The sequence below is a fragment of the Carya illinoinensis genome, chromosome 7 (assembly GCF_018687715.1).
Source record: "Carya illinoinensis cultivar Pawnee chromosome 7, C.illinoinensisPawnee_v1, whole genome shotgun sequence".
Taxonomy (NCBI): Eukaryota; Viridiplantae; Streptophyta; class Magnoliopsida; order Fagales; family Juglandaceae; genus Carya; species Carya illinoinensis.
The window spans coordinates 12,404,271-12,418,702 of NC_056758.1; positions in this window are offsets into that span (position 1 = coordinate 12,404,271).

Genomic DNA, 14,432 nt, shown 5'->3' on the forward strand with positions numbered 1-14,432 from the left:
TAAATGAAATGAAATATAGGAAAAGTAGAGAATTCCTCACTAACTAAAAGTTAACAAATAAGAATTTAAATTATTATATACTATATAATATAACCTTAGACCCATTTGGGAAGTAGTGTACACTCAGGTGTCCACTAATTCTTGAAATGTCTAGTGTGGACAGTTTGTGATTATATTTTCTGTATTGCATATTTTTCTTACTCCTACTTCACACTTTTACAATATAAGTTTTGCTGTCTTCCTCATTTGTTTTTAAGGTATATTGTTCGCAGTGTGACAATCCCTCTCGGTGAATATGTATACTTGGAGAATTATGGGGATATGCTACTGAAATTTCTATAGATGTGGAAAGTAGAAGAGTGATGAAATTTGTGCATTACAGATGATATAATCTCGAATGGGATAGGACCAACTACCTTTATCAAGAGACCTGTCGGAATTGGAGCATGGCATGCACGTGAAATTTGTTTGCATTATACTAATCGATAGGTTTATTTAGAAATACACAAAATTTGGATGCGTCTTGGCGATAAACTTGGAAAGAATTGCATACATTATGCACATGGAGTAAGAATCTTCATTAATTTCACTTGGGCCTCTGCTGGTAGTCGTTATTACATTAAGTGTCCATGTCGAGAGTGTAAAAATCTATGTGCTATAGGATTGGATGAAGTTGAAAGTAATATATTTGTGAACGGTATAGATCTGGGGTATACCCAATGGTTACTGCAAGGTGAGCCGTATGAACAGTCAACTGATGTTTTGTTCGGTCATACAAACTATATGCGGCACATGGATGAAGATACTAAGTAGGATGAGATGGAGGAGATGTTGGGTAACATTGGAGTTGAGATGTTTATGGATATAGATGAAGTTCACCAGCATGGTTCAAATGGCCAAGGGACTGAATTAGAGAATTTCTCTACAATGTGGGAAGATGCAGCAAAATGTCATTCATTGTGTGGCTGCTTCACATTAAGTCATTGCGTGGGCTGTAAAAAAAAGTAATAAATATGATATTTGACTTATTTAACGAGTTGCTTCCTGAAGGTTCTACATTGCCTAAGAATTTTTATGAAGCGCAACAGTTGAGAAAGAGATTAGGGTTTGAGTACAAGTCCATACATGAATGCAAGAATGATTATGTTTTGTTCTGGAAGGAGAACGAGGAGAAACAAGCTTGTCCCATATGCGAAAATCGAGGTGGAAGAGTGAGAAAACTATTCCAGTGAAGATATTGCATTATTGTCCCTTGAGAACTCGGTTGCAAAAGCTATATATGTATAAAAACAGATCAAGATATGAGGTGGCATTCAAAGAAAAAAGTTAAGGATGATGCATATATGAGGCACCTAGCTGACTCACTTGTATGGCAATCTTTTGATGATCAATACCCAGACTTTGGCAACGAAGATCGTAGTGTGATTCAAGGACTCACAACTGATAGATTCAATCCCTTTAGTAATATGAGTACAAGTTATAGCACCTAGCCTAATGTGTTGATTCTATATAATCTTCTACCATGGAGGTGCATGAAGGCTCTAAACTTTTTGTTAACTTTACTTATCTCAGGCCCAAGATCACCTAGGTATAATATTGACTTATTCATGGAGCCGTTGATTAAAGAACTAAAAGATTTATAGGAAACATGTATCAAAACTTATGATGCATCAATGTTGACATCTTTTTAGATGCATGCTATAGTAATATAGACGATAAATGACTTTCCTACATATGAGAATCTTTCTGGTTGGAGTACTAAGGGAAGTTAGCGTGTTCGACGTGTAATAGAGAAATTGCTGGTGAGTGGCTAAAATATTCCTAGAAGATGTGTTTCATGGGCCATCAACAGTATCTACCAACAAATCATGCATGGCGAAGAGAAGACACTAAGTTTGAAGGGAGAGTAGATGATAGAATTGCACCAAAGGACTTGTTTGGGAACGAGATAGTGGAACAACTAGTACATGTTAGAGCAAACAATTTTGGCAAAGGTCAAGGAAAGAACAAGAGAAAACAAAGCACAACAGAATTGAACTAGACAAAGCGTAGTATTTTTTTTAACTTGCTGTATTGGTCATCTTACATGTTATGACATAGTTTGGATGTAATACACCTAGAGAAGAATATTTGTGATAATATTTTGGGAACAATGATGAGCATTAAAAAAGACAAAAACAATATCAAGACTAGGAAATATCTTGCTAGAATGAAAATTAAACATAATCTTCATTTGCGGGTGGAAGGCAACAGGGTGGTCATGCCACATGTATGTTTTACGATGACAAGGGATGAGAGGATAGGATTTTGCAAATGGTTGCAAATTTTGAAATTGCCAGATGGTTATGATTCAAATATCGGTAGATGCGTGAGCCTAATGACTGGAAAATTAGTGGACTGAAAAGTCATGACTGTCACGTATTTTTGTAAAAGTTATTACCAGTGCAGATTCGTAGGAGCTGACATCTAATGTATGTGTCACCATATCCAAACTCTGTATGTTTTTTAAGGATTTGTGCACTCGGGTAGTAAATTGAGATAGGTTGCGAAAGATCGAAGACAACATTGCAACTATACTATGTAAATTCGAGCAGATTTTAGCAGTATCATTTTTTGATATAATGGTCCATTTAATAATATATTTATTTTGGGAGGTATTGTTAGGTAGACCAGTATAGTTCCGTTAGATATATCCAGTTGAAAGATATTTGGATAAACTGAAGCGTACTATTGGGAATAAAGCTTGAGCTAAGGGTTCAATAGTAGAGGCTTATATACACGATGAATGGTTGAGATTTTGCTCTTTATATCTTTGTGGTATTGAGACATGATTTAATCGTTAAGAGCAAAATGCTGATCTTGCTGCTCTGCCTCCTCGTGAGCTATCAATGTTTTTACAGAATGTAAAACTCTTGGGTGCACAAATGGGTTACGATTTAATTGATGGAGAGTTGCATAAAGCTCGATGGTACGTGTTGAATAATTGTCTATGCTCAAAACTAATATTCTTTTGCACTTATATATAGTGAGCACATGGACAAACTTAGGACAGAAGACGTAGATAATATAGATGTGAGACATGAAGAAGAATTTTTCGAATGGTTTGAACAACGCGTATGAATTAAAATTATTTATATAATGCAATTTTTTTTAAACCATTTTAATTCTTGGTAACTTTTAATATTTAATAACTATTTCAATTATTAGATTTTGGAATAACGTACTTATGATCCCAGATCAGTTTCTCCTAAATTGCATGTATTGGCCTCTGGTCCCTCACATAGAGCACTTCAATACACTGTGTGCATGGTTCTAGGATATAGATTCCATACTTTGGACCGTGAATGTAATAAAAGATGCAAAACTGTGGTGTGTTGGTCGAGGGAGTCATGGAATAGATTATATTGATTAATATAGTGTCATATGTGACATTATTGGATTGAAATATCTAGGTGGGTTTGTGACATATGTGTTTAAATGTGATTGGTGGGATCTAGATGGTGGTTGGGTTATGATACATAGAGATAATCACTTTATGAGTGTCAATACTACATCTAAATGGTATGAAAATGATCCATTTGTATTGGTTTGTCAAACTACTCAAGTCTATTACTTGATCGACCCAATGAACAGAAGTGATGGAGATAGTGGATAGTGGATAGATAATTTGGTGAATGGTATAAAAATTTATTCCTTGAAATATCTATGATGTAGGAATGGTTGCGGATCATGAGAATAGTGAAGATGAAGATGACACTCCGATTGTAGAGGCCTATCAGGAAGATGGAGAGGTTATTAACTTATTTGTTGACCTCATGCACTCGAGTTAATCCCCTTATGTAGAGATGATGTGCCACCCGTACATCTCAGCCCACTTGTATTAAATGATCATGCAGTTGAAGTAAGTGATGAAGAAGAAGAAGAGTCGGAAGAAGAAGAAGAAGAGTTCGGAGAGGAAGTCAATGAAGAAGACGAAGAAGAGGTTGATGATGATGAGGAAGATGTTATTGAAGGAGATTTTGAAACAACCATGGAAAATACATCTGAAGATGTAGAATAAAAGTACTAAATATTTTATTCATATAGATGACTATACAATATTACACTTTTCACAATTTCTTTTGATCAATTTCCTTTATCATATTATTCATTTTCAAGGATGTTACCAACATGACAACGAAGAAATGTGCTTCCTCTACCAAGTCCCGAACTCGTTGAGAACTCCCCAGTTGAGGAATTTGCTCCTGAACAATTTAACACGCAAGAGACAAACATCTAGTTGACACCAACAAGTAAGAAAATATCGTTGATAACTAATTACATTTTAATACTGTCAAAAACTGTATTTAACAAGTTTACTTATATTAGTTAATGCATTGTCATGTTTCGGACGTGGCTTAACACATGGCATCGCTCTTGAGAAGAATAGAAGGCATGAAAAAAATCAAGGTCACCATTCTTGATAACTCTACTGGGGGAGTGGATGATAATTCTGCATCGCTTTCCTCTTATGTTGGCACACTAGTCCGAGCTTATGCCTCATTTTATGTGCGATCATGGAGAGATGTTCCAAATGAGATTAAGGAGCACATTCGGAGTCATGTACTGGTGAGTTTAAGTTGAGAGTACATTTCTTTCACCTAAGTTTGATTTCATATTTTTTATGTAATTCATTTCTTAGGATGAATTCGACCTCAATTTTGGTCGTAGCTGAGATGTGCGAACTCTGAATGAGTTGATGGCTATACCATTCGGCGTCACAAGGGATGATGTCAGATATTCAACTTGAAGAAATTTGAAACGTTGGAAGAGGCTGCGTAGTCCCCTTTTAAGAAATTGTTGTGATCTTTTCGCAACTCTATATTATCAGATATTCTAAATTTATATCCTATAATTATTTACATTAATATTCATCTTATATTATATATATATATTATAATTAACATTCTTAATTAATTTTGTAGCACTTAAGTTCTATAAATGCACAAAATAGAACTGTTTTAACCATCTAACATCGTTCCGGTTCAAAGTCATTCCAGCGTCTTGTTGATAAAATAGTAATTAATAACTTATAGAAACTCATTCATTATTTTCATATTCTTTTATTTAAGTATTAATATTACTTTTTTAAAACTATTAATGTGGCTTTGTTAGAAACGTGATGATCCTGAAATTTTTTTCCTCATCCATGTCTATGCTACAACTCACACTAATGAATACAGTAAATAGATGGATCCTTTTGCAGCAGCTAATTATGTAAGCGAAGTTATTTTTTTTAAATAAATTATGCAACATGTGAATAATTTATTTTTTATTTATCTTTCTTTTAATATGTTACTTATTGTGTGTTTTCTTTCTAATTGCCAGAAAAAATAATGGAAATGCAGTCAGTTTCTAGGAAATCTTCTCCCAGTGACATGGTCATATTCATGTAAGTGCTCAGGACCAAGTCTTGTTTGGTAAGATGTTTGGGACATTCTTTCAAGCGTCTCAGCTCATCCTCCACAACCTCGACTTCAGAAGTTAATAATCTTACCAAAAATTTAAATGCAACACAACAAGAAATTGAGTATTTGAGGTCGAGACAGCAAGAGTTGGAGTCTCTCTTAGAGTGACAATTTCATTTAGAGATGCATTTGTAGGAGCGACAGAGAGACTAGGAGGAAAGAATGCGCATTGAAGTCCAAGAATAAGTATAGAGGGAGGTGGTGGCTCAGATGGAACATGTTACATCACTGTAGCAGGATTGCAGTGGGCGAGAAAAGAAGAAAACATAAGTTTTATCAATATTATCATTATTTAAAACTTTTAATATCTAATTTTGCAACTCTATAGGATATTATTAGTTGTGAAATTTACGATGTAATATGATACAATTTATAAATTTTTTAGTTTTATGAAATTAGTATTTCTGATCTATACGTTCGAATGCGCATACCTCAATTAAGACCTTATTCGGTACTATAATAGGTCTGGAATGTAAATAAAACTTAACTTCAACAATGGGACATACCTTAGATACTCATCAATCTCACGATAGTTATTTAACATGTGCCATCGAGCTTTATTGAATTCTCCATTAATTAAGTCTTAACCCAATTGTGCACCAATGGGCCTTACATTTTTGGAGAATAAAGATAGCTCACAACGAGAGTGGTTGGCAGCAAAATCAGTACTCTGCTCGACTCGATTGAAACGCATCTCAACCCCATGAAAATATAGCGAACAAAATGTCAACCATTTATTGTTTATATAAGCCTCTGCTATTCACCCTTCAGCTTCGGCTTTATTCCCAACTGTGCACTCTCGCCTACCCAGAAATATCTCAACTAGATACATCCAACAAAACTACACTAATCCACCTAGCAGTGCTTCTCGAGATAAATGCACTACTAAGTGAACCGTTACATCAAAAAATGAGTGTGAAAAGATCTGCCTGAATTTACATAGTATCATTGCAATGCCGTCTTCCATCCTCCACAACACATGACAATCTAATACTCATGAGCACAAATCTTTGGAAAACATGCATAACTTAGTTAATGTGATACGAACACTAGAAGTCAACTTCCCATGAATGCCTATTGGTCTCTGCAAAAATACATGGAAATCATGAATTTTCAACCATCTTATTTTCCATTCGTTAGGGTTCACATATCTAGCGACACTTGAAATAGAGCCCTCTGGCAACTTAACACCTTGCAGCCATTTGAAAAACTCCATCCTCTCATCTCATGTTATTGTAAAACATGCATGCAGCATAACCACCCTATTGTTTTCCACAAGCAAATAAAATTATGTTTAATTCCCGTGAAGATACTAGCCACTTGAAGAAACAATATCATTCGATAAGTTAAATTTTTTTCCCAGCAGTTTTCTCTCCTCGCCCTTCACTTTCCCTCTCCTTCCCATCACCTTCTCTTTCCCTCTTTTCACTACGCACACCCTCCCCCGACTTCACTCCCCCACCGATTCTCTCTTCCTCTCTTTTGTTTCTCTCTTTGTCTCTCACATCCTTTGTGTTTTCCATATCACTCTAATCATTTGCCCCTATTTCTATCAATATTCTGTATGCAATAAGTACTTTAGCTTCGACATGCTCCTTAGGTCCATGGGTTCCTTTGCTCTGCCTCGTAGACCAACCCTTAGGTTGTCGTTGGTAAGTGTTTCTCATGCTTACACTCTGTCTCTCTCTCTTAGCAGATCTCTCAGGTCAAGTCTTGTTGCTCCTTTTTGCGTACTGTCCCTGTCCAAATTTTTTGTCGCCACTGTTTGACCTCGAGACCAAGTAGATAAACCCCTAATTCCTCTCTCTCTCTCTCTCTCTCTCTCTCTCTCTCTCTCTCTCTCTCTCTCTCTCTCTATCTGAGTCTGCTTTTCCCTTCTATTTCTCACTCTATTGTTTGATCTTGCCACCAAGCCAAGCCACCACATGCCCTCCATTCAAACCACTATGATCCAACTAGCTTCACTACATGGAGCCCCATTGCTCACCACCCACCATGTTCTACTATAGCATGTTTGGACTGATTCAAACCAAGGTAAACCTTATTTTTCTACAACACTATGGTTTCTCGATTGTTATGATTGTGATGTTTTGGGTTACAAATTTGGTTAAGCAAAGATTGTCATTGGGCTTGGTGATAAATGTTAATTGGTTGTTGGGTTTGGAAATCCATGAGGATGACTAATTTGGAATGTTTTGCTAATGGGTTGTTGAACTTGCACTGTTGGCTGGGAGGGTTTTGAGATGATTAAATACATAGTGGCAGTTATGGCTTTGTGATAAGTCCCAAAAATTAAGATAGGCACAAGCGTAAATGACTTTCTCTTTGAGTGAGAAATGAACCACAATATTTGAATAATTTTTTTGATGATTCATTGATAATTTCTGGGCTGCTTTAAATAGGCAAAGCCAATTACAATAATGCCGAAAATGAAGGAAAACTAGTAGCTTAATAACTGGAACTCAGAAATGTAAAACAGAGCATAAAACAAAATAACACTAACGGAAAGAAAATGACGTAAAATGTGTAACTCCTGAAGACCCATTCCTACATAAACTTCCAACGTCCACTATGACCCGTTCTCGTCTGGCTTTCTCGTTGAATGCGGCATGCATGCAACGGTCCTTCATGTTGATCACGTCTAGCTTATCCCAAATATTTGGGATTTGGTTTACGGGGCCTCTTTGATTGACGTGGCCTATCAATACTCCCTCCATTCAGTGGATCCTTGTCCTCAATGATCATAGGCGAGAATTTATCCAGCAATTTCTTCATTGGTTCCCAGGTGGAATCCTCCAGTGGTAGATGCTTCCACTACACTAGTCTTTCTTCGACAAGCTGGCCTCCTTATTTGACCCAGTGAGTGTCCAGAATCATTTGTGGTTTGAGTTCAACCACTCCTTCATCGGAGACAGGTGGCAACGTTGTCTGTTGTGGCTCCGTAAGTCCATCATTCTCTTGGTATCGTTTAAGTAGTGAGACATGAAACACCAGGTGGATGTGCATGCCTTCTGGTAAGTCTAATTTGTACGCGATTGGTTCGCATTTCTTCAAGATCACATAGGGTCCGTAAAAACGACTAGCCAATTTCTAATGGACCCCTTTGAAGGCCATTTGTTGGCGATAAGGATGCAGCTTCAACAACACCCATTCACCAATGTCGAATGAAATATCCCTCCACCTGTGGTCTGCCATTTGTTTCATTCAATTAACTGAGCTTGCTGAGTTAATCTTCAGTTGCTGAAGCAGTTCATCACAAGTCATTAACTGCTGATCCACCTCGTGTACTGGTGAAAGTCCTTCTGTGTATGATGGAATGGCGGGAGGCAGCCTTCCATACAGTGCCTGGAATGGGGTCATCCCCGTAGAAATATGGTAGGTGGTATTATACCAATATTCTGCCAAAGGTAAATAAGAACTCCATTTGTGTGGCCACTGGTGCACGAAACAACAAAGGTTTTGCTCAAGGCAGCGATTGATGACTTCCGTCTATCCATCGGTCTGTGGGTGGTATGCAGAACTGAGCTGCAATTTGGTGCTCGACATCTTGAAGAATTCTTGCCAGAACTTGCTAATAAAAATTGGATCTTGGTCACTAATGACGGACTGGGGCATCCTGTGGGGCTTGATAATTCCCTCTACAAATTTGTCTGCCACTGTTTTAGCAATAAATGGATGGGTTAACGCAAGGAAATGAGCTAATTTACTCAACCTGTCGACAACCACCATAATTGTGTCCTTTCCTTGTGAAGTCAGAAGGCCTTCAATAAAATCTAAAGTGATGTCGTCCCAGACCAGGCATGGAATTGGCAAAGGTTGGAGGAGTCCTGTCGGAGCTAGTGTTTTAGCCTTAACTTTTTGACATACCTCGCACCCTTTGATATATTCTTGGACTGGTTTATGCATGCCAGGCCAATAGAACTATTGTCCCAACTTCTTGTATGTGCGTAAAATGCCTGAGTGACCACCCACCTTTGTGTCATGCTTTTCATGTAGCAATTTACTACATAAGGCTCCCTCGTCTAGGATAACAGCCTTGCCTTTGAAGAAAAGTAGCCCTTGACGCCATGCATAAGGTCCCTCGGGATGGTCAGTTGCCTTACGACCCATTGACTGGATATATGGATCCTTCGTTGCCGCTTGTTTAATGTCTTCACATGTATTGACTTGGGGAATAAAAATGCTGTGGAGAATGGGACTACCCAGTTTACGTGATAGTGCGTCGGCAACAGAATTTTCACTTCCAGGTCGATAGACTATCTCGTAGTCGTACCCTAGGAGCTTAGCTACCCATTTCTGCTACTCTGGTGTGGCCGTCTACGGTTCCAAGAAAAACTTGAGATTGTGCTGATCAATTTGAATGTAAAATTTCTCGCCTAGAAGGTATGGGCGCCATAAACGTATAGCCTCTATGATGGCCAACATTTCTTTAGCATAAGTGGACCAGGATTTCTTAGTCACTTTGAGTGCTCTTATTCCTTCACCGGATGCATCCATCTCAAAGGTAAATGAGTCATTGAAATTCAGAATTGCTAATGTAGGGGTGGTTGTCATGGCATGTTTGATTGTAAGGAAAGCCATCTTCGCTTCATCATTCCAACCAAATTGGCCTTTCTTGAGGAGGTTGGTAAGAGGCCGAGCTATAATACCATAATTTTGGACGAACTTCCGGTAGTAACTTGTCAAGCCTAAAACCCACGTAGTGTTGAAATATTAGTAGGCCGTGGCCATGCCACCATCGCTACTATTTTACTCCTGTCCACTTCTACTCCTTGGTTGGTAACAACATGCCCCAAATACTCCAATTTCTGTTGCCCAAAGGCACATTTACTAGCCTTGACAAAGAATTGGTGCTGCCTCAATATCTCCAAGGTCTGTTTTACATGCACTAAATGTGTGTCCCAAGAAGGACTATAAACTGATATATCATCAAAGAAAACTAATATAAATTTTCTAAGATGAGGTCAGAAAATAGAATTCATAATGGCCTGAAATGTAGATGATGCATTACATAAGCCAAACGGCATAACCAAGTACTCGTAATGTCCATTATGCATTCGAAAAGCAGTTTTAGGGATATCAAGAGGATTTACTCATACCTAATGGTACCCAGCCCTTAAAATGAGCTGGGTAAAATACGAGGAACCATAGAGTTCATCCAACATGTCCTCAACGAGGGGGATCGGGAACTGGTCTTTAATGGTTGCTGCGTTGAGTGCACGATAATCAGTGCAAAAGTGCCAATTGCCATCTTTTTTCTTCACCAACAATATCGATGATGAAAAAGGGCTAGTGCTAGGTTGAATAAGTCCTAAGCTTAGCATTTCTTGGACCTGTTTCTTAATCTCCTCTTTTTTATAATGCACATATCAGTATGATTGCACATTAACTGGCTTATTTCCTTCCTTTAGGGGAATGCTATGATCAACCTCTCGGATAGGTGGTAAGCTTGAGGGCTCAGTAAATACATCAGAGAATTCTAGTAGCACTACTTGCATGCTCGGGTGTATGTGGTCTTGTGGGTCCTTCTTGGCGACCTGTAGGCAAAAAGCAAGGATGTTATGGCCTGGGTGAACTCCCTTGGCTATTTCTTTGAGTGATGCCACTTGAATATCTTGGCCATCGATCCCTATCAAACATCTGGTCTGGTTTTCCCAGGAAAATTCCATGGTTAACCGTTTCTAGTTGCAAACCACGGACCCGAGTAGCTCGAGCCATTGAATTCCCAGGACTAGATCCAGTCCTGTGAGTGGTGGAGAATAAAGAGTTAATTAGAAATTTATGCCTTGCAGGTTTATTGGTACCTTATCGAACCTCCCGTGGCATCTAAGATCTTCTTTGTCAGCTACCCGCAATGTGAAGGCTTCAATCGGTATCACTAGTAATCGTTGGCCATAAGCTCACTGATAACATTGTGAGTTGACCCACTATCGATTAATGTCATGACGTTGTGGGCACTGATCCTGGCAGCGACTCGCATGGTCTTGGGTGCTGTCCAACCTGTTAAAGCATGCAACTTAATCTCTGGTTTGATAGGCCCCTCATGGTTCTCCTCCACTGGTGGTTCGTCAGTTACGTCGTCACAGGTGATGTTTTCGCCATCGTGTCCTTCCAACATGAGAATTCGGGGCCCCTAACATTTATGTCCTTTGGTAAAATGTTCGTTACAATTAAAACATAAGCCCTAGAGCCACTTACACTGCATTTCTTCCCAACTTAGACGTCGAACAGGGGCGGTCGGTGCTGTCGGTGATGTTCGATTTACTAGAGGAAGAGCTAGGGGAGCTCCTACCGGAGGTGGAGGTCGAATGAACCTCCGTTGTCTTGCTAGTTGGTCATCTCTCATGCACACGAAGTTGATGGCATCTTTCAATGTTTGATGTTTAAACATTTGAATCCTGTCTAAAATGTCCGTTTGTAAACCACCCATGAATGTTCCCACAAGAGCCTCTTGTGTCCAGCCTCTCACTTGATTGCCCAAGTGTTCAAATTCCCTCTGGTATTCACGTTATGAACCAGTTTGTCTAACTCGCAAAAGGGCTTCGTCAAAATCTTCACACTCCGAAGGCTTGAAGCAAGCCAAGAGTTCCTCCTCAAAATTCGTCCATGAGAGCACGCGTCCATCTTCCTAGAATGTCCTACGAATCCACTACCACCGCTGGTTGGCCTCTCCTTCCAAGTGGTAGGAGGCCAAAGAAACTTTCTAGGCTTTAGGCATATTCTGGAACTCAAAAAATTGGTTCACACAATTGAACCACTCCGTTGGATCATCTCCTGAAAATCGAGGAAATTCAAGCTCGCTGTTTTGGATGATACAACCAACCGTCCTCCATTGTTGCCTTCTCGGTGATGGTTTCCGTGGATGGGATTCTCCTAATTTGCAAGCAAGACATCGGAGAGGCGGTTGAGAGTTTCTTCCACATGATGAAGCCAGTCGGCCATTCCGAGCTCCATCCTATGTAACCCATCTTGCACTCCACCAAGTCCCGCTTCCAACTGCTCAATTTGCTCTTTATTGGTTCTCATAAAAAAATTTTAACCTGGCTTTGAGGCCAATGATAGGTCCCAAAAATTAAGATAGGTGCAAGCGTAAATGAACCGCAATATTTGAATAATTTTTCTAATGATTCATTGATAATTTCTAGGCTGCTTTAAATAAGCAAAGCCAATTACAATAATGCCAAAAATGAAGGAAAACTAGTAGCTTAATAACTGGAACTCAAACGCATAAAACAGAATAACACTAACAGAAAGAAAATGACGTAAAATGTGTAACTCCTGAAGACCCATTCCTACGTAAACTTCCAACGTCCACTATGACCCATTCTTGTCTGGCTTTCTCGTTGCATGTGGCATGCATGCAACGGTCCTTAATGTTGATCACATCTAGCTTATCCCAAATATTTGGGATTTGGTTTACGGGGCCTCGTTGATTGACGTGGCCTATCACTTTGTACATTTGGGCAATTGTGAAGTTAATGTTTTGGTTGAGCAAGCATTGGGATTTTAGCAATTGTTCGATACGATTAAAAAGGGTGTATGATGTTGTGTACGTGAGTGGTTGCGGTTATTTTCTTGGAGGTGGTGTTGAGTGAATTACGAGTAGTGAGGATGAGTTATGACTAGATAATTTTCATGGGTTTGCTGAAGTGAAAAGGAAAATTAAGGCATAGGTATCCGAAGGTTTTTTATGTTTAATGAAAAATCTTTTGGATTACTAAGTGGTATAAGCATATTATGATGACACGTGGTTAGAATTGATTTAAGTGTGGTGGTTTGTTAAGTACCGAATGCTTATAAATTATTTGGGTGATCGTATTTATAATTGTAGTGGTTTCGACCAGCCAGAAAGTTATTTTGGTTGCCTTGAAGTTGTATAGTAATTAATGAGTTAGAAGGTCGGGGAATTTTGGAGTTAGTACGTTTTGTCTTATTTTAGATGTACTATTTTTAATTATATTAATTCATAGTTTGCATTAATTATGTTTAGGTGTCATTTGGTTCTTACTGCACACCATGTGAGGCAATTCAGAGACATTAAGAAGTTCAAGTAAGTAATACTCCTATGCTAGACTTTGCATGAAAAAGAATGGGTTGAGATCGATTTTACGAAAAACATGCCTATTTTGATATGAAAAGCTTGAAAACAATCTCAATCATTTTATCTACACTACTCATGATATTTGTATAAAAAGAGAAAAATATTTTTTGTCATAACTGGTATAGATGTGAGGAATTTTTGGCATTATGTTCTTAGTAATATAAAAAGAGCAAATATGAAATCTGAAAAATTTGTGCATACTTATGTGAAGATGACCTGTATCTGTTCAGTACTCTGTTATGATATGATGTTGCATTTGAAAACCTCTTACATGACATTTTATTTTGTTCCATTTAGACCTTACCACAGGTTTAAAACGGTGGCCTCTATTTGGTTGATACCAACTTCTCTGTTTATGGGGCACCCACTTTGGAAACAAAGTGGCTTTCTACTTAATTTTTCCTATGTGTACACTCAGGGTTTCGAGAATAATAAGGAAAATATTTTACTTTTTTTTCCGCTCAGTTGGCCTTCGGAGTGTGCACAACCCTACCACAAGGGTTACTAGCTTATATATACACACTGGTATATGTCCACTATTTAGGGGGTTGTTGGTAATTCACCCTTATTCTCCATAATTTTTTCAAATGTTTTGGATTTTTAGCTGAGAATCAAGAATAAAAGTATGGGCAGTGCTATGTGAGCATAGTGGATTAAGTAAAAAGATGGTACTTTGATTATTGGAGAGTTATATTAAGTATATTTGTTTTGTTCTATTGACTTGGTATTTTGAAAGATTGAGGTTTATTTTGAGACTTTGTGGAGTCTTAGAGTAATTATATTGGAGTAATTTTTTTAAACCAATGGGATTTATGTTTTATAGA